This window comes from Dermacentor andersoni, chromosome 8, assembly GCF_023375885.2.
Source record: "Dermacentor andersoni chromosome 8, qqDerAnde1_hic_scaffold, whole genome shotgun sequence".
Lineage (NCBI taxonomy): Eukaryota > Metazoa > Arthropoda > Arachnida > Ixodida > Ixodidae > Dermacentor > Dermacentor andersoni.
In genome coordinates, this window is record NC_092821.1 from 103,454,081 (window position 1) to 103,476,284 (window position 22,204).

The following is a 22,204-nucleotide window of genomic DNA, read 5'->3' on the forward strand; positions in this document are numbered from 1 at the left end:
AATTGCCGGTGGCCACGGCAACTTCAGCCACATGGGCGATCTCATCTACGCTACGGAGGGTGGAGGGCATGCTGGCGTCAGGTGAGGAGTACAGCCATGCTCTGGGGGAGAGCTACGCTCGTCCGCAGCGCGAGCTGCTGAGGTCAGTCCAAGGTAACAGCGTGCGTGACGGGCATCACTGCTCCTGGAAGGGTGGGTGGCGAGCGGCTACGGGTAAAACTGAATGCGACGCTCCCTTGGGTGTTGTCGCCGCTGACACTGTTGGCACGATGGCTCTGTGACGAAAGGCCTGTTGTCGTTATTGGTGGAACGAAAGCGTGCGAAGAACAATGTAGTGCCGCTGCAGACGGAGTGGGCGGTGACGATAGCTACGGTATGACGTCAGAATAGAGCGCCTCATCTGTATGGAAACAAAGCGCTGCATGAGCTGCATGGCCGCTGGTGTGAATCGCACCCAAGTGTCACCAATGTGCTGCTTCTCACGAACTCCAGAGAAGGAAGATGCACACCTATCTCCGTTTGCAATGCGCTGCATGCGCGAGATAGATTATCCACGCCAGCTACGCTACTCTCGGCGTTATTTGCCTAGTGTAAATTGTGTAGCTATATAATCATAATAAAAATATTTACACGTGAAATGAAAACACATATAGAGTTGCACACGAATTTTGCATTACGCCTGCATCGCTGTTGTTCTTTCGTTATTTTGCTGCTGTTTCTTTTTGTTTTTGCTGCAATATTTATATTCGTATCGCCCACCCTGTTTGTATCTTGTATCCGCAGTGTTGAATACATCAATAATAAATAAGTAATAGGTAAGGTGCTGACATACATAGATAATATTGATCAGCAGCGTATAATATTTGACGCTGCAAATGTGTTGACAAACATTTCTCTTTTATTTAGAAACGGCGCTTTCCGAAGCTCAAGATACCGGCGACATTGAAAAACCGTCCTTCAGTTTGCCCGAGATAGTAAAAAAGTCTGACCTCACTGAAAAAACCAGAGAAGTAAGTAAAACTCCCGTGGCTGTTCCAGGTAAGCCTTGCAGATAGTCGAAATGTAAAGAGCTGGTTTATGGTGCAGCCCTTATAACGATCGAAATGGTCTTTTGTAAGTACAGCACTGTAAGGACAACTATCTCTTCAAATTTTGCATGTGAATTGAGCCACAGCGTCTCAATAACAGCAAAATCAACAAAATATACTTGAGGAATGTATTCTTTATATTTCTTGTAATTATTACAGAAATTTTTCAGATGCTGTTGATGCCGATGGGCCGCACTACGTGGTAATTTAGGACTGAAATGTAATTTCCAAAAGGCAGGCGCAGACTGTGCGGTCTGCAATCTCTGCTTCGCAGGCAGAGTCATAGCAAATGAGTTGAAAGAAAGGACAAAACACACCATTTGTGAATAGAGCGGTCGAAGTAAAACGCACACCGTGTATATCCAATGAAAGCAGCATTAGCAAAGCAAAGGAAGGATAAAACGCATTCGCTAAGCAGCCTTGACGGTATTCGAGTGCATGTTCCCGAATAGACCATAAATATGATCGCTTTGCCGCAAACACGGAAGGACGAAAGGGAACAAGGAGAGCGCTCCCCTTGTTCCCTTCCGTCCTTGCTTGTTCGCGCCAAGGCTATCATATTTATGGTCTACTCAGCAATATGAACTGACTAGCCCAGCAACATGTACTTCCGGAGTGCACGTTGTACACACCGGTTACTATCAAACATGCGTATCGACTTTGCGCCACTGCCAATGGTCTAAACGTTAATTCCTGAGCCGGGCAAGAACTGCGCTATTAGTTTATCAGCGAGATAAATTTCTATGAAACCGCTAACTGAAATTAACTGGTTTCAACTAAAAACTCCAGCTTTCAGTGTGACGAATAAATGCTTAAGTTTGAAAGTAGAGTTCTGAAAAATTCAGTGCTTCGAAAGTATTTTTCCTTTAAATCTATATAAGCTATACGCGGAAGTGGCGCTTCTTTTTCACTGACAAAGCTAGACTTTGTTTATGGTAGATTTTCCCGCTTTTTGTATGCTTTTTCTTCATTTTTTACCATATTCCAGCAAACCTTTATAGTGTCAGAGTAATCATGAGCCACTTTTCCACTGGCTCAAGCAGCAGGTTATCCTAATTAAGTTGCCTTTATGTAATGTGAAAATCACCTCTAACCAGAATCACGGAGTGCAGCGTGTAACTATCAAAACCCATTAATGAACATCGTAGTGGTGCGCATTGAAGCGACCGTGTCACTACAGGAAATCACTAACACGGTCATATTGCAGGGCCGTTAGAGGCAAATTTCTGTTCTTAGTGCTTATTTACTTCAAGAAGGCGCAGAAACTAGCTACTTGCGCGTGCGATAATACACGTGATAATGTGCTGTTTCACATATGAATTGTTCAAGTGTTATTTCTATTTTGCAGTGCCTTTAGGCTTAATCCAGTGGGATGTGGTAGTCGCAATGTGACCCTGAAAGATTCAGACTCACCAGGTTCCCGCAGCACCACCAACACGTAGTGCGCAATACGGGCCGTACTGACATACGGTGCAGCCATGTCGCTAGCTGAGTGCTAGCTTCCTAGAGGGCTCTCTGTTCTAACGAAAGGGGCGTTTAAAAGCGGCTCTAGGTGTGAAAGATGTTTCAGATAACCGGTCAAGAGTAGAACGTATGTAAAGGGCAGAACGATCGACCCAACGACGAAACCAACAAAAATTATGCGACAAGCCTCGTTTTAATACCGAGCATCTAAAGACTGCAATGCCCTTCCTCATCAAGCAGCTGCCGTCACCTGCTCTTCACAGTTGCAGTTGAGATGTAACAACTTTTATTTTTCCGAACACTTGTTTATATACGTTGTATTGCCACCCTTAATGAAATACCCCTACTACGAGGTCTTCAAGAAAATAAAAAGGAAATGAAATCTATTAGATGTGGCAATATCAAAGGGCAGCAAGCAGCCTGTTCTCACTGCCGCTCCAAAACCACAACTATGGCACTATGTGGTCATGCTTATAAGTACGTTTGTTGCGTTGTTCACAGCATTTATTCAGCTCTTTTTACCTGTGGTCGGTAGCACATGTGTGAACGGGGCAGTAAACTTAAAAACGGGACCCTGTGGCTATAGGGCAGCTCTAAGGACGCACTGCTTTCTCTCACCTGGCGTGGCTAGGTGTAAGGTGACCAAGAGGGATTTCTTCAGATAAGGCAAAGTATCGCAGACACAAAAAAAAAACGAGAAAGAAGCAGGAAGAAAATGATGAATTGGCATTCAGCTCCTGTTGCCAGCGTAGCCATCCGATGTGTTGCCGCAATTGTTTTTACACTTGCAATATTAAACACTGGCTGTGGAGTGTTTAACTTTCCACCGCATGATTACTGTTGATTTCGGTTTTCCTAAACACTAATTCTGGATGGTTTAGTTACGTTCTCTACTAACCGTTTATCTATTACGTATTCAACACTTACAGCTACTCCATGTGGTAAAACCTATCTTTCCGTCGTTTTGTCACTGATTAGCATGGATGTGCGTTATTGCACGTATATTCTCCACCATGTTTGCGCAGAACCATACCTATAGAGCATTAAAAAATCTAAGCAGGCAAAGCAACATTGAATTAGAATTGTTTGCAAATATGGAGAACTAAATATGCCTTTACACATATGCTGAACAACTACGTACTATACTACGCCGTAACTAGCACTAAGAATTTTACAGCGAAGCTGTTTATGCAGACCCTGCGCCGTCGTTGTGTTTGCTAAGGAGTGGCCATGCGACCTAGCGGGAGAAGAAAAGAACAGCTCAACAAAGGTAAAGGGGTTGGAGTGACCCCTTTCCTTTGTGAGCATGCTATATTATACGCGAATGTTGTACGATTTTCACACGGTGCATTTTCGGCGATCGAGTGAGATCGGCATCGAATTTATCAACGATTGATTCCACCCTGCTATGAAAGAAACAATTGTTATGATGGTTGCTTGCGGCCAACGAACAGTGCCCAACGATGGAAGCGCGATACTTGGAGCGCGTGGCTGCCGGCACTTCTTGCACCAGCAAAAAGTGCTGGTAGTCATTTCAATCGTCAAATCAATCCAACCAATCGTCAAAATGATTGCAGCGCCCGCATCTCGAGTGGTGGGTCTTGTGCCCAATATACAGAGGTTTGAATTAGTGGTTCCACACATCCAATCCCAGCTACAACTTTGGGAAAACCGCGAGAAGTCTGTGCTCCTGAGGATGAAGCTGCCTGCCGCGAACGCCGGAAAAAACAAACGGAAAGCCTTAAGTGGAAAAAAATAATAAATTACTGGGAGAGCCGTGAAAAAAGCACTCCCAAAGCGTGCTCACTACGCGAAGCATGCGAACGCGAAAATCATGTGAAACAATGGTGAAACAAAATGTTTACAATATAGACTGCGTGCGAAGTTAGCTTGCATGGTGTTACACTTGGTAGCTAGCACCGCTTCGCTGTTCGACCGTCTTCACGGACGGGAAGGGGCGGTGACCTTCTTTTTTTTAGTTCTTAATAATGGTCTGCCAAGCGGTAGGATTAAAGGAGTCGCAAAAAGAAACGTCAAGAAAAAATGTAGGTGGCAGAAAGCGTACACGTTCTCAATTCCCAGAAATTCACCTCAGCAAGCCTAGATGGTGATACAGATTTATTCTTTCTTTTTTTGGACGCGAAAGTGTAGGGCGAAATCGAAGGAGCAGAAAAGGACCCTCGGCACCCAGACAAAAACAAATGCTAGGCAACAAGTTTGAATGTTTCGTCCGAAAGGTGAAGCATTGACAGCGACAGTAAGGTTTAGCGTTACGCGTTTGAACTGCTCGGAATGTGTCGCAACTGTGCACCGCTGCAACTATACGCAGATGCGACGCACGTTAGCACGCCTAAATTTCTGGCTCCCTGAAAAGCTTGAGGGTGCAGCGTGGGGCCTGCAATAGCATTGTACAGGCTTCCATTCACTGACTGTAAAGGGTGGCACCAGCGAGGTGCGGTACTTTGTATTGTGCGCAAGGATATTTATGTGCACCGTTTTGTCTAAGACTTGAATTACGAGGCATCCGTTGTCAACGTAATGTCTCGTAACTTTTGTTTCCCCCCCCCCCGGCTGCGATTCTAAAAACTTCTTAGGAATAATTCTGTCAGGCACGTAAGGTCTGACAGCTGTTTGAATAGCTACCTTACATACATGCCATTTATAAACATTTATCGGACGTAGACATAAATATATGGGGAACACCATGGTGACGCCGACCGCAAAACTTGGCCTGTAGTGGCGTGGCTCTATTGTTGTATCTGAATAAAAGAACAGCTTATAGCGACAAAGTGAACAATACCGCGACTTTCCGGTGCCTGTTCACGAAGGGAATTTGAAAGTTAATTTAGGAGCTGTTCAGAGAAGAATTGTGGCTCTTCGGTTTTCTTAGTTAACGTTTATTTTATGTATAGATCTCAGTTTAGAATTCAACATAATCGTAATCGCTAAGTGCTGCCACACGGACGCATTTGCATCAATACCTTAAGTGTATCAGCGTCAGAGTGTAATTGCATCAACGGTATATTTTCCATAAGTCCACTCTCTTATAGTATCGATTGAATGGCAACGAATGGACTGACTTTTTTTGGCTGTGAAAGGGTGCGTCAATGCTATATGAAAGCAGATGCGGACGTTGTTAGAGTAACGATGAAGAGGCAGATCTGTGCTAATTAAGGCACGCTGCCCCTCACCACGCACAGTATGAGTGTGGACACAATAAAAGTATGTATTTACCTGTGCTGCGTAATATTGTTACGTGTGGAAATACACAGATGAAATAGGCTATATACAGGCTATTTACACTTGAGCCAGATCGCCAGGCCGACACTCGCTCGCGCCAAGGGCACAGATCCACTTCGTCGTCGTTCTCGCGGCGGCTCGTCCCTCGAGCATCGCTCGCTGATATCGTAATACTACTCCCCGGCTGCAAAAGCGCAGTCACGGTGCGGTTAAACATCCAAGGCGCGGGGAGAGTTGTAGGGTTTGAGTCGGGCGACATGGACAATGCCACTGGTTGTCACAGCGGAGGACGTAGTGGGCGTGGCTGGAATGATTTCGTAGGTGACATCGGCACTTGGCGAAGCACGCGATATGGGCCTGTGTAGCAAGGAAAGCAGTTTTTCACAAAGGCCAACCTTACGCGATGGTGACCAAAGCAACACGAGGGTGCCGGGCGCAAAATGGGCATCACGGTGACGGAGGTCGTAGCGTCGCTTTTGTTTGCCTTGAGAGACTTGTAGATGAGCGCGCGCAAGTTGGCGAGCATAGTCAGCATGGGCGATAGCATCACGGGCATAGGCGCTAGTTGAAGCTGTGGTGGACGGAAGCACAGTGTGCAGTGGTAGCGTCGGTTCACGGCCATACAACAGGTAAAAAGGCGAAAAGCCAGTAGTTTCGAGACGGGAAGAGTTGTACGCAAAGGTAACGTAAGGTAGAGCTTGGTCCCAGTCACGGTGGTCGTCTGAAACATATTTGGCTAGCATGTCTGTAAGGGTGCGGTTCAATCGCTCAGTGAGGCCGTTCGTTTGAGGGTGGTAGGAGGTGGTAAATTTATGCTGCATTGAGCAGGCACGCATGATGTCGTCAATGACTTTGGCTAAGAACGTACGGCAACGGTCTGTTAGCAATTGACGCGGAGCACCATGAATCAAAATGATATCACGCAGGAGGAAGTCCGCAACATCGGTTGCGCAACTGGTCAGAAGAGCGCGGGTTACGGCGTAGCGGGTGGCGTAGTCCGCCGCGACTACAACCCACTTGTTTCCTGATGTAGATTCCGGAAATGGGCCAAGAAGGTCTAAGCCGACATGATGGAAGGGCTCGGCTGGTATGTCGAGCGGCTGCAGGTAACCAGCGGGGAGCTGGGAAGGCTTCATGCATCGTTGGTAAAGTTCACAAGCGGCGACGTAACGTCGTACGGAACGCGCAAGGCCCGGCCAGAAGAAACGGTGACGTACACGGTTATAGGTTCGAGATACGCCGAGGTGTCCTGCCGTTGCTGCATCGTGAAGCTCTTCTAGAACGGTTGAGTGGAGGTGTTTAGGCATGACAAGTAGGAACTCAGAGCCGTCCGGATGAAGGTTACGATGGTACAGAGTACCGTCGCGGAGGACGAAGAGGCGTAGAGTGGCGTCGGCCGGATATTGTTCAAAACGGTCGATGAGTGCTCTGATGTAGGTGTCACGACGTCGCTCGTCGGCGAAACGAAGCAGCTGCGACACAGAGAATACGCAAGCAGCACTGGCAATATCGGAAGAGTCAGGGTCGTCAACAGAGTAACGCGACAAGCTGTCAGCGTCTTGGTGCAGGCGGCCAGACTTGTAGACCACGCAATATGAAAATTATTGTAGCCTCAAAGCCCATCGACCAAGCCGGCCTGTACGATCCTTTAGCGATGAGAGCCAGCAGAGAGCATGATGGTCAGTGACTACGGAAAAAGGGCGACCGTAAAGGTAAGGACGGAACTTCGCAACCGCCCAGACTACAGCAAAGCATTCTCGTTCCGTAATGGAATAGTTGCGCTCCGATGGTGTGAGGAAGCGGCTTGCATAAGCAATAACGCGATCCTGGCCACACTGACGCTGGGCTAAGACGGCACCTACGCCATGACCACTGGCAGCTGTACGCAATTCTGTAGGGGCATCAGGGTCGAAGTGGGAGAGAATGGGTGGTGACGAGAGAAGAGTGACGAGACGAGAGAAGGCGGCGGCTTCTGCAGTACCCCACGAGAATTGTACGCCTTTCTTCAACAGATTAGTGAGGCGTCTAGCAATTGCTGCAAAATCTTGAACAAAACTACGAAAGTACGAGCATAGCCCAACAAAACTTCGAACGTCTGCGGCTGTCTTCCGAACCGGAAAGTCTCGGACCGCGCGAGTTTTGTTGGGATCAGACTGTACTCCGGAAGCGTCAACGAGGTGGCCCTGAACAGTAATTTGGCGGCAGCTGAAACAACATTTGCACAAGTTAAGTCGCAGCTTCGCCTTTCGAAATACATCAAGTATAGCTGTGAGACGCTCAAGGTGAGTGTCGAACGTGGGCGAGAAGACGATCACGTCGTCGAGGTAGCAGAGACATGTGGACCATTTGAAACATCGGAGCAAGGAGTCCATCATACTCTCAAATGTGGCAGGGGCGTTGCACAATCCAAACGGCATTACTTTAATTTGGTATAGGCCATCAGGTGTGCTGAAGAGGTTTTTTCTCCGTCCATATCGTCAACAGCAATCTGCCAGTATCCAGAACGAAGATCAATAGAAGAGAAATATCTGGAACCGTGGAGGTAGTCAAGGGCGTCCTCTATACGTGGGAGCGGGTAGACGTCCTTCTTAGTAATGTTGTTCAGATGACGGTAGTCTACACAGAAGCGCCACGTGCCATCCTTTTTCTTAATCAACACTACAGGTGACGCCCAGGGACTCGAAGAAGGCTCGATCATGTTTTTGTCTAGCATTTTGTTCACTTCACTTTGAATTACTTGGCGTTCCGACACAGAAACTTGATACGGTCGTCGGTGAATAGGAGTAGCATTGCCAGTAAGAATCCGATACTTGACCGCGAGAGTCTGGCCTAAAGGGCGATCGTCGAAGTCGAAAATATCTCTGTAGGACGATAATACTTGGTAAAGGTCTTCAGCCTGCGCAGAAGATAGGTCCGTCGCAACCATTTTCTTTATCTTGGGATCGGCGGCCGAGGCTGGTACGATGGGCCTGCTAAGCTCGCAAGAAGCATCGGTCGATAATGTTTCCAAGTGATGGTCGCCGAGACAATCAACGTTGGCAAGGCAACTACCTTGCGGTAGAATTTGCTTTGCGAATCCAAAGTTAAAGATAGGCATGAAAGTGCGGTTCGCAGTAATAGTAAGTATACTGTGAGGCACAGTAACGTCATACGGCAGTGGAATGTCGGGCAGAGGAGTGACGAGGTACTCGCCATCAGAAACTGGTGGGGAAGACAAGAGTTCAACATAGGCTATTGATTTTGGCGGCAGGCAAATAAAGCCGGTGGGGCGAAGGCGGCACTGGGGTGCGTCAAAAGGTTCTGCGAGAATCGGCAACTCAAGGCGAAGGGTACTTGCAGAGCAGTTAATAAGAGCAGAATGCGCGGAGAGAAAATAGAGGCCGAGAATGAGGTCGTGGGGGCAATGAGCAATCACGGTGAAGAGGACAGAAGTGTGGCAGCCGGCGATGCTAACACGTGCCGTACACATGCCGATGATAGGCGCAGTACCGCCATCCGCAACGCCGACGACGCGTGCCGACGTTGGGGTGAGGAGCTTGTTCAGTCGTCGTCGGAAGGCAGCACTCATAACAGAAAGATATGCACCTTTATCGATGAGTGCCTTGACAGGATAGCCATCAACGTCAATTTCAAGAAGGTTTTGGTTCGTGTGTAACTTGAGCAGAGGATTTGAGGGCAAGGTGCACAACGCAGCTTCACCTCCAGAAGCTGCAGTGCCTAGTTTTCCGGCTGGATCCGGGAGGCGATAGGCGACGGAGAGAAGCGACGGGGTTGGGGCGAACGAGACTGATGGCGGCGTGGTGAGGGCGAGCGTCTGTAGCGAAGGTTCGAGGCAGGAGCATTAGCGGTAATGGGGTCATCGCGGGTGGCATAGGGAACAGAAGGTCCAAAGGGGCGGGAATGAGAGGTGGTGTATGTCCGAGGAGGTGGTGTCCATCAGTAGCGGCAGTGACGAGCGACGTGGCCGATGCGACAGCAGTGGAAGCAGATCGGCCTGTCATCAGGGGTACGCCATTCGGACGGGTTGCGGCGAGATGTGGCAGAAAAGGACTGCCGGGGCCGAGGAGGGCTGCTAGAGAACTGGGGAACCGTGGGTGGAGACTATGAACACACGGCGTTGAGACCCATGTTCTCAAATTCCAGTCTCACGACAGCCTGAATCATCGCAATCGTGGTTGCTGGTGGATCGGGAGGCGTCGCAGAGAAAGCTGGCAAACAGGTGGCCTCGAGCTCAAGGCGGACAATACGGGTTTCGTCGTCACAGGGAGTGGTCTGACGCGGTCGACCCTCACATGTCGACGTAGCAGCAGTGTTTGGTACCCACGTGATGTGATGTGCGATTCGGCGGCTCTTAGTTTGTTCAAGGCGACGGCATTCTTTGATGATGGCGTCGATAGTCGAGACGTGGCCGAAAACAAACAAATTGAAAGCATCGTCGGCGATGCCTTTTAGCACATGCGACACTTTATCTGCTTGAGACATAGTATCGTCCGCTTTGCGGCAGAGAGCCAAGACGTCGAGGATGTATGAAACGTACGGCTCTGTAGATGTCTGAACACGAGACGCAAGAGCCTTTCTCGCGGCAGCCTTGAGCCCAATGGGGTCGCCGAACAGTTCCCTGAGCTTTTCTTTGAAGCTGTCCCAACTGTTTATCTCGTCGTCATGCGTTTGGTGCAACACGCGTGGGGTGCCGCCGAGATAAAAATGACATTGGCGAGCATAATCGTTGGGTCCCACCTGTTATTAGCACTGGCGTGTTCGTAGAGCTTGATCCATTCGTCAACGTCATCTCCCTCCAGGCCAGAGAACACACCAGGGTCGCGACGTTGGGCAACCGTGATGATTGCAGCAGTCGGACAAGCCGAACCCGTTGCAGAGGCGGTCTCGTCACCATAAGGCATGGTGACAAGCTCGATGTACCGACCACTCCGGAATTCCGTGGTGAGGACGGGGATCGCTGACCTCCACCAGAATGTTACGTGTGGAAATACACAGATGAAATAGGCTATATACAGGCTATTTACACTTGAGCCAGACTGCCAGGCCGACACTCGCTCGCGCCAAGGACACAGACCCACTCCGTCGTCGTTCTCGCGGTGGCTCGTCCCTCGGGCATCGCTCGCTGATTTCGTAGTAATATTGTCCGACGTATTTTACCAGAAAACATGCCAAAATCAACAATGTATGTTGTATGCACTTCTGTAAGGACACTGTCGAATCCGCCTAATATCCTAAAAGCATGCGAGAGAGGCGTCGGACGTGCCTTTAGCCACATCTATTTGTTTCGTTCTGATGAACGCAGCATGTACATAACGCAAGTGTTTCATAGTTTCAATTTCTTCCGTCCAGCTAGTAGACGACAATTCACCATCACCTTGTCTGCTCCTAATCAGCGGCCGCACGCTCAAGCATATGCCGGCGTTCAAGTTTTGATTTAAACCAGTGTACTGCTCAGACAGACCATATCTTTTCAGATTAAGACAGCGTAGTAGGCGCCGAACATTGAGCTCCGCCACATGCAACGCAGCCTGGGCTAGGTCGCAGCAACTAAGCATTCGAGAGGACAAAAGCAAACGCAGTGCGGGCTCTTCCGAATCTGTTCGAAAACATATTTACCCCGCAGCTAGCGACATCGTCAACCAAAGAGTACATGCGATAGCCATTCAGGGCAATTTATTGTTTTCCCCTTCTAAAGCCTTTTATTGGGATAGGAAATATATTTCTCGCCTTCCACGCCATGACGGTGAGGTTCCGAATATATTTCGTTGTATGTATGTAATATGTCATACCATTTTCATTGTATCAATATAACGGATATTTAGAATAGGGATCTGTGCTTAAAGTATCCCAACAAGCGACTGCTTTGCGTTCACTGTCTGCCTCGCCAGGAAGGTGCTTTAGAATGGGGTGCCTGGATTGCGTTGGCATCAGAGCCCTTGCTGTACGCGGAAGTAAAAAGAAAAGGTAAAGGGAGAAAAAGAACGCGAAATATTGCAATTCGTATTATTTAACAGTATAAAAATTGTACCGGAGTGTTTATTATTTTAAATGAGAAGGCACCGACTTGTTTTGAGATGTTCGCAGCGCCTTTGAGACGACGGAAAGCAGGTTTGGGACGTTAAAGGGGCACTAAAGCAAAACATTAAATGAGTTGAGACTGAAAGTATTGTTTGAGAACTCAATTGTCTGCAATATCACAATTATATCTTGTTTATCAGAAGGAAATGAAGGTTGAAGTGAATTTTTTGTAAATTTCGCATCGATACCGCAAGGGCGCTACGTCAGTGTTAGGTCACGAGTTTCAAAGTTATTTTTGTATTGTGACCGCGTCTAGTTCAATGAAAGCTTCAGAAACTTGGCATGTTCAATTGTTGGCTCCTTTATAACCAAATGCAGTCCATCGTTATCCATAGACCCTATCTACGCCTTAGAAGACGCCCTTTAAATACCAGACGTCTCCGCGGACTGGGGCGGGAATGCCACGGCGGCGAGGCCACCAGTATTTCGTTCTTGACGTTTTCTGGTTTACTAAGCCTCTTCTCGCGATAATAGTTGTGTTTTTGTAATGTTAGAGGGTAATTTACAACTACAGAATAATTTATTTTTCTCCTTAATGTCTATTTAGGTGGACCCTCACTATTTTCCAACCGAAGCGTTAAGGGCGTGCGATAACACAAACCTAGAGATAACGTTTGAGTTAGGTGCACGCGACGGGGCAAGGCGCATAGCCTGAGTGGCCCTCCATCTTTGGAGGCCCCTATTCAGAAACAGCCTACTTATAATAGGAGCGCTGTAAACCGCAGGATGGCTCCAAACTTATTCATTTATTTCTAATATCTCAAAGGCGTCTAGGACGACATTTACGTGAAGGCGCGCCGTTTTTGTTCATTATTTTTTTATGATGTGTTTGAAGGGGGTTGGCGTCTACTGAAGCGCGGCGGTGGCGGGAACGTTCTTTTAGTCCTTCGATTTTTGCATTAAGAATGAGGCAGCATGGAAAACAGTAGGCGCCTGAGGTGGGTATATAGTCCTGTCGTGGCTGATGCAGCTTGAGTGGCTGTAGGCTGGTAAAATATTATATGTCCAATGGGATGTCCAACCTCCTATATGAACTCAACAATCGAACCCCGGCCCTCAGTCCCCAGCAGCTGCGAAGCAACTGACCACGGTGGCGGTCAGACCTGCGACGCAGCAGAGGGTGCTAAGAAAGTACATGACCGGGGTAGTTGAAGAAGTATGGGAGAGGCCTTTGGCCTGCAGTGGGCGTAACCAGGTTGATGATGATGATGATGATGGGATGTGTGAAAGAATTTGCGCAAGAGAGATAGACGGATGACTTGGCGGTGTGATGCAATGCTGGGAAGGTTCGCTTACGTTTTAAGTTTCGGTGAGCTACGTGTATGCATACTCGAAAAAGAGACGGTATAGCGCGGCTCTGCCCTAATTCAAGCATGTTGCTATTGTCATACTGAAAAAAAGGAAGTCAAAATGCACAAGCGCATTCAAGTTCAGGCCTGACGAGGAAACACTCAATTCAAAGTGTAGCAGTGGAATACTAGGGCAAAGCAAACCATGAACCACAATTAGCAGCATTTTTTATGCTGCCCATGTGCCTGAATGAGGATATATTAGGAGACAGAATAATTCCAAAGCTAAAAGAGGAGATCACAAAGCCAGATATTACATATACGTAAGTCCATCATGACCGCTTGTGAAGAACAGCAAGAACAGAAGGATTTTAGTGTTCAATGACCTTAATCACTTGCAGAATGAAGTTTCGGTAAGTCGAAGATCAGACTGAACAGATATAAGAGTTGCAATTATTGTTAATAGGGTGGTGTAGTAGGCATTTGCCTGCCAACATCCGATTTTCTAAGAGTGTTCGTTTGGAGATCTTCAGTACAAATAAGAAAGAATAGAGTAAGACGCGGATGACACGGCAGTTCTCCCACTTGATCCTTCATGTTACGTCACGCCGACGGCAGCGCTAGCCTTTCCAATTGTGGCACTCATCTGCAATAATTTTCGCACACTCGCGCCGAATGCATGGGCAAGACCACAATTTACTGGAAAAACGCTGAAATGCATTAGCCTCTGATTTGCGCTAGTCTCTGAGGAGGCATAAAGTAGTTTTTACATCAACTTACTCTCCATGCTACAGTAAATATCTTGCACCAAGTAGTTACAATAGCCTGTTCCCGGCACAAAACACCCATATTGTAACTTAGCTAACAGCGCGAAGAAATAAGGAAGGACGCAACTGAATTTCTCTATCGTTGCCCTTTCCTTATTTTTTCGCGCTGTTGCATCAGAGACACTGAACCAACTATGCCAGCAAGCAACCATTCTGGAGCCCATATTAACTCAGTGGGGTTTACAGTACAGGTTGTCAGTTGAGCACTCTGGGAGCACTGCTTCCTCTCAAGACGTGATAGAATTTTGATTCTTCGTTGTCAATCGCGAAAATAGTAACCACTGCAGATTTTGACCCGAGCTTTCCTAGAATACAATCATGACGTGACCACATTTCAGATCTGAGCTTCCCTAAACCAAGGCAACAGTAGCGTAATGTCCGGCGGGAACATTGGAGCAGTGGCTTACAAACAGCTACCAATTCTGTGATGAGCTTTCATTTAGATTGTGGAAATTACCTATATACGCTAATTCTCCGGAGAAAATCATATACACCCATCAGGAAGTTTTTATGGATATACCTTGCACCCTAGCTCGCCTCCACATTGGATATTTGAACGAAGGCAGACACTCACAGAGAGTAGAATCATCAAGAATGGCATCAAAGGCAGCTGAATAATAGCTGAGGAAAGAGATTATCGCATCAGATCTCACGCTGATTCGAAATAGTTTCTGCAGTGATCAATTTCAAGAACGCTACCTAAACAGAGACAACGCTTGTCACTTGTGTATACTGTACCTTTAATTATTTGACGCTCGATTACTTCGGTGAATGTGATAGGGAAACTACGTATTTCCAGCCTTAAAAACAATTGATGCGAACCAATCGCAGGAGGAATTTCGATGGTAATGTTATTGGGGCGATGTCGAGACACGCCGTATTGCCACCGCTGAAACGCGTAATGTATGAGGCGTGTATTGGAGCCGGATTCTTTGCTCGCGCATCTTAGAGCATACTGCACCATCTGGTACCGCCTTTGGGAAGTCCGCGCATGAGACATGTATGAATATATATTCATAATTGATTGTTTAAATAAATGTGACAGCTGTTTAATTCCACCAAACACGGGGAAAATTTTAAATGTTTTTGTCAATAAAAACCAGCCCATTCCCATCGGCACATACCCAGTCACCCTAGTTGGCGTAAAATAGGTTCACAGAAAAGCAGCACCCCATATCGACTGTTTCATACCTAGTAACCAAAGTTGATTTAATGATTGGATTCGAACATGGTTATCTCAACACCACGGCCTGAAAAGCTCTTCCTATTATACAATAGACTACGCAGTGACCCAAGTTGGCGGGAAACCTGTTAAAGACAATCTCACAAAGAAACATACTGTAAAGTGCGTGAACTATCCTAAAAATACTAGCTGCTTTAAAATACACTCTTTGCAAATAGGTCCAGGAGCCAGTTCCTGGAAACAGCCGGACGTTTATTTCGTAAATACAGACGCGGACAGTAAATAAAACTACATCCATGAGAATGACATTTATGATCTTCTGGATTGTTGCATGCCTATTTAATAGCTACGTTGTAGCTGCGGCCTGCGGATAGAGCTTACCCAAGTTCATGAGGCCCGTTAGAGACCAAGCGTTAGGGGATACGGTGCTCAGGTAGCTTAAAGGCTAAGGTTAAGCTGCTTGACGTAGAGTCTCGATGGCCTAGGTGTCAATGCAGGGCAACCTTCTTTACCTATTATTGCTTTACCATTCTTAGGGTGCTTAGCGTAATTTTCGGGGTATTCTCTCCATGCTTGTATGTATCTATCCATCTATGTTTGTATCTAATCGTCTTTCTGCTACTTCCCCGCAGGGTCGTCTGCGTCAGCAGGCGTTTGATGTGTTACGAAACCATGTACCCAAGCACACGAGGGTTGGACCCTCCCGCGTCTAACTGCGCATGGCTTCGCCGTGTCTTGGGAAAGGGTGATTCTGGGGCTTGAGCCGATGCCGGGTGTTCAGATCTTTAAGGCCCCCCGAAGGAGGTAACACGCCTCTTTTGCCTCAGCTTCTCATAGACAGCACCCAGGACTTACCCACCCAAAGGAAATCGGTAGTTAGTTGCCTTCCTCTCAAATCTTCGTCTTTCTCTTACTTTCGATGTTTTCTGTCTTCTATTGGCATCCTTTTACTTCCACTTTTTCCAGGCAACAAGGGTTAACCTTGCGTGGGATATCAACCTTGGTTGTCACAGATCTGCATGTAGTAGTGTCGTACAGCTGGCGCATGCAAGACATGTCTTTTCACGGTTCTGCGGTATCCCTTGTCTAGGCTCCGTGGTTGGCGGCTGGCGGTGCTGCCGAGAAGTCCACATACATCTATGACACGTTGTTTTTCCCCACTACTTGATCGCTCCCCGAAGAGGGAGCGCACCGATGAAACGATCAACTTTTTTTAATGAAACTTGTAGAAACATTGTCCAAGTATCATGTGATACAAAGCCAAGATGAAACCAAGAGTGTCCATACGATATCTCAATTTGTTGCAAGATGCCTGACAGACGCAATCGGCTCAGCTTAACAGTAACGAAGATGGGAAATGGCGACCTTCTTCTGGAAGTGCATGACAAGTTGCCCTAACAGCTGTCAAAACTCGTCGCGTTCGGCGACATTCCTGTCTAAGTAGGCTTACATAGATCAGTGAACGGTGTGCGCAGTGTCATCTCTGTTAACCACTTCTTTGAACTAAGTCAAAGTTAACTATTAGATGGATGGAAAGAGCAGAACGTCGTAAAAGTGAAAATAAATAATGCGTGACGACAAGGAAACTCTAACCAAGCATGTCATCATTACATTTGGAACAAGCAACCTCCCTGATTCAGCCGAGACCGCATACTGCAAGCTACGTGTACGACCGTACGTTCCCAATACGCGCCGATGCTTCAAGGGTCAGCGTTTTGGGCATGTGTCTCAGAGCTGGGCAGGGCGCAATATTCTTGCAAAATGCTCATCTAAAGACAATTCCTCAGACATCTGCACTTCCGCCACCCACTGTGCTGTGACGGAGACCACCCCGCATATTCGCGATCGGGCTCGTCGTGAAAGAAGGACAAAATAATTGAACTCAAGGTAAACCTAAACACTTCCTTTCCAGAAGCGCGTAGGCGTTTCTCTGCCTACAGTCAGTCAGATCTGTCGTACACTGATGTGACGTACCGGGGGGCAGTGCCACATCAATCGGCGTTGACCCGAATCACTCGAAGTGTGATAGTGGTCTCTCCTTCAGCCCTCCCTCTTCCCCGTCAGGAGCGGTAAGCGTGGCTCCGGCGCCAACCAAGAAGGTCCAGCAGACCTCCGTGTCTGCTGGTCGCAGGGCCCCTGCCATGCAGACAGGCCCGAAAACCCCAGAGTGCACCCCCAGCGTGCGCCATCCACCTGCTCTAAAGAGGCGACGGATGCATCCCACACTCCTCCGGTGTCATAGAAGACGAAGGAACGTTGTAGCTGCCTGAAGGCCGCCACAGAAGAAGAAAATGTCCGTATTATGGGGACTGGAAAGACCTCGTGAGCTAACTTGAACTAACTCTCTCGCCACATAGCACAAAGCACTTCCAATATGGCAACAAAAATTATTGAATAGAGTGCCAGGGGTCTTCCACAACCTGGATTAAATAAATGAACCCCTACACAAATTTAATCGAAGAGCGCTGTCTGTGCAAGAGACACGCCTCGATTATACGCACACAAACTTTCTGCGACAATAGGCCATTTACCGCAAAGACCGCAATGACGCTCACACTTCATCGTGCGGTGTCTTCATAATAGCTGATAAGAATGTCGCCTGCCAGAATTTAGAGCTGCAAACGCTCCTTGACGCAGATGCAGTCAGAGCAGTGCTTTTTAGTAAAGTACTGACAATTACTTCTTTATACATCCCACCCGTTAACCCTTGAACAAACATTTGAAAGCTTTATTGCACAATTTCTGGAGCTGCACATTGTCGCTGGAGACCTATAGCACATCAAACCTCCTGGGGCGTCTATAGATGCGATTCCGGAAGGCGTCTTATTAAAGATTTCTTCTTAAGTACAGCCACGTGTTGGCTAAACAAGAACCACGTTTTTTCAATCACAAACAAAACATTTTCATTTATCGATTTAACTTTTGCATTTAGTAAAGCCGTGCCATACTTGCAGTGGATCGGGCTCAAGAATGTATACGGGAGTGATCATTTCCGATTGCTTTAAAATTATTGAAACAGGACAAATTACTCCAAAGGCGGCCCAGTGGAAAATTGACTCAGCGTACTCCCAGCGATACACCGATACAGAGAGCTGACAATTGACCTCGGACGACATTCGTACACCTAGTATTGACGATGCAGTGTCACATTTACCATCATTTGTTCTCGAAGTAGCGTCGCAATGTGCCCCTCAAACAAATGTTTCGCCTTTTAAAAGACGCGTTCCCTGGTGGAAAGATGAGTGCAAGGAAACGCGAAAGAAACAAAATAAGGCTTGGAACCACCTCTGTGACATTCCGACTACAGAAAACCTTATCAGCTTGGTAGAAAAACGCGCCACCGTGCCAAAAAAAAAAGTTGGCAAAAATACATCTCCGGCATTAATTCGTATACATACGAAGGGAATGCCTAGAACAGGTAAACAAAATGAAAGGCTGTGAAACTTATCTTCTATGCATAAGCACACAAGTAGACACTCTTGAGGACCAGGCTGATTGTCTAGGAGCACATCGCAGCACAATTCCAGTACATACCATTGCACTGATACATTTCTAAGATACCTGCGACAGGCATAGCGACAGCCCTCATTCGCAAAGGCACGGCCAATTAAACACACAATTGCCCATTCAGCAAGGCGGAATTTCAGGCTTCACTCAATTGTGGTAACCCGACCCCAGGAAGTGACAGAATACTATATGAAATGATCAAAACACTTACACCCGAAACTCACAGAACACTGCTGTCATTATGTAACTCCATGTTCTCTACTGGCTACATTCCATCCGCTTGGTAAGAAGCAACCGTAATTCCTACTCTCAATGAGGGCAAGGACCTTCCTCACCCAGCGGTTGAAGGCCTATAGCTCTAACCGGTTGCCTATGCAAACTCTTTGAGAAAATCATTAACCCACTCCTCATCCATTTTGTTGAAAATAACAAAATATTCCATCCCTTAGAGTGTGGTTTCAGGGAAAATAGATCCACAATAGTTCACCTTGTCTGCATCGAGAAAATATGCATCATGCATCTCTGCACGAGCAGTTTTTATTGTCAGTATTTTTAGATATGGGGGTGGGGGGGAGCAAGCGTACGACACAACTTGGTGGGTTGGAATCCTCCGAGATCTGTCTGAAGTTGGAGTCCGTCTTCGAGTCTCCCATGTGAAGTATATTATAGCGAAATGCCTCAAGACATTGAACCTGTTCAAACTCCTATGACGCACATACTGGAGAAACGACAGGAAATGCCTGATAAGCTTATATAAAAGTCTAATACGATCACATCTTGACTACCGAGCCATAATCTATTATTCGGCTACGCATAGTGCTTAGAAAATGTTAGTTCCTATCAACCGCTTTGGTATCGGTCTTGCTACAGGTGCCTTGTCGACTAGTCCTATGCAAAGTCTGTACGCTGAATCTAACAAACGGTGTCTCTACTTCCAAACGACATACCTAAGCTTTTTTATGCCTTGAAGGCAAAATCAGTTGTAGACGATACATGTCTTCAATTATTTACGGCTTGTCCATGGCCAGGCTTTTTCGTAACCACCCAGCCACTGCGCCTCCTCTGTCCCTGAAATTGGAAGCTCTATCAGAAGAAACAGGCGTCCCTATTTTAGACGATTCTTATTGGCGCCTACTAGGCTTTCACTGCCTTGGTAGTCGCAGACCTTCCAGTGTGACGTCTCCTTCGTCTAAATATCAAAGAGGGGTTGAGATGCAAATGAGAGAAAGGCAGGGAGGTTAACCAGACTTAAAACATCCTGTTTGCTACCCTGCACTAGGGGAAGGGAAAAGGGGAAGTAAAGGCGGAAAGAAGAGCGTGACAAAAATAAAAGCGTGAGAAAAAAAATATGAGAAGGGGCGAAATGGGATATCAAAGTGGGTACCTGAAACACGTATACATTCACATTTTCTTGAACTTCAGAATAAATGTTCCTGTGCTGAATTTTATAAAGACGCTTTGAAGTCTCCTGCTGGTGTTGCTTACGCAGTTCTAGGATCATCGTTTCTAATGTCCATTGTTTTGAATCCGTAAACAAGTATTTTTACTGTTAAACCAATGCGATGCCTTTTGGTGTAAAACACAAGCAACAAACAAATTTCACTAAATCTATTGTGTTCACGGACTTATTGAATGGATCACGAGCAATAAAAAGTTTACGACAACATAAAAAGGCTGTGTTTAAGGAACTATATGGGCTACTAAGTACAATTGATATGGGCAAGCAAGTTATCCTATGCTGGGTTCCTCGCCACAGTGGCACAAGAGGCAATGAAACTGCTGACGAGAACGTATTTTTAGAGACCCCGACATAAGCACACCTATTAAAACAACAGACTATAAACCATACTTACGGCATCATTGGAAGAAGCACTGACAGAAACAGTGGGATACCCAGGATTTCAGTAAATTACACCTCATCAAACATAAGTTAGGCTACTGGATATTGGAGAAAACGGCACGACACAAAGAAATGCTCCTCTGCCGATTAAATATAGGTCATACATTCGGCACCGTCTCCTACCTACAGACTGTAAGTGATTCTGCGTCATGTCGAAGGTATAGCAACATCCTTACACTTCTCCATGTCCTCATGCAATGCAGAGGAATAGAAAGTGAGATGAAAAATGCTTTAATTCTTCAAAACTTCAGCATATGCCCCTACGTCCAGCATTGTTTCTTAGTAGCGAACCGCTTTTTAACATGAAAACAGTTCTTAGCTATTTAGATGAAGTTAACTGATTAAAAGTATTTTGCCAGGTCACGTGTGTGAGTCTCGCATTCCAGGCAGTAGCCGCAGTGACAATGTTTTATAGCACGGTCATCAGCTCTTAACTTCAAGAGTCCTGCGCAGGCAGTAGTGCTTGTTCACATTTTATTACATCACTTCCTCGTAGCAAAGCTTTTATGCTCATAGCTGACATTATGAGTCATTGACATTAGTTTGATGCTTATATATTTTATGCATTTAATAGAGACTCGTTTTTAGGCCTATATACAGCTGCATTACTACTACCGTTTCGAACTCATTTCATCATTTCATACAGAAAACAGATATAATTTATCACCAATGTAGGGGCCATAGCTGGCTCTTGTGCCATTAAACACCGCACATCAATTCATCGTTCTGCCTACCTAGGTCACTGGATTGTCCGAGGTTTAATGGGAGGCGCATCCGGCAAAGCAATTGCCGGTCTTGATCGCCAGGCTAAACCCGCTTGTTGTAACAATTCACCACCACCACCACCACCGCGTCCGGCTCCTCTGCTGACGCAACCGTGTTTGAAACAACCGGTTATTCAACTTTCGCGGCGCAGTATGTAGCAATGTGTACATGCCGATCTTCCACGACCTACTTTCATGCGTACATGAGTCAATGTAGATCCCGGACGGCGTATGTGCCCCAGTTCGATGAAGCCCTTTGATGCAGACTTGGTGTGCTGTGAGAGGAAAGACCGGGAAATCAATCAGAGCTGAGTTTCCGGTTTGCTACCCTGCACTACAGTGGGGTATATAGGCGTTGAGAAGAGGACAAAGAGAGGGAGAGAGTAAAGCCAGGGATAGGACCGGTTAACAAGAAAGACCTTTTGGTTACAAACGTTCACATAGGCTGGTCGATCTCAAGAAGCGCAGTAGTGCTTTCACGGCCATCTGATGCGATGTTAAACGCGTCGATGTTTCAGAATTATTTCTTCCGACAGAGGCTTGTTGCCCAATTTGCCGAGCACAACGGAAGGCGATTGTCTCTGCACACTATAATGTGAGCGATGGGAAAGAACATGCCGTGTTATTTCCGTGCACAACAGTCTCCACATGCTGGAGGGTCAACAATCCCTATGCGGAACGTGTAGGCAATATTGAACACGGCACCTAACCATAGCCTACACAAAAAGGTATCGTCTCTTTAGGGAACACATGGTGCAAGTTGAGTACTTAAGGTTGGATCCAGGGTATATAAACGGGGAGTGCATAAAATGTGGTTGATTCTACTCTGGTATAGTGCATTGGTATGCAGGTAGGTGGAGCATC

General features: G+C 46.7%; 1 long non-coding RNA gene across 1 annotated transcript in view; it reads left to right on the forward strand.

The window, feature by feature from the left end:
- The first annotated feature begins 912 nt into the window (after nucleotides 1-912).
- LOC129384247 (uncharacterized) overlaps nucleotides 913-22,204 on the forward strand; it is a 68,446-nt gene continuing 47,154 nt past the window's right edge. Inside the window, exon 1 of the long non-coding RNA XR_008611989.1 lies at nucleotides 913-1,010. This is a non-coding gene — a long non-coding RNA (uncharacterized lncRNA). The remainder of the gene's footprint in view (nucleotides 1,011-22,204) is intronic.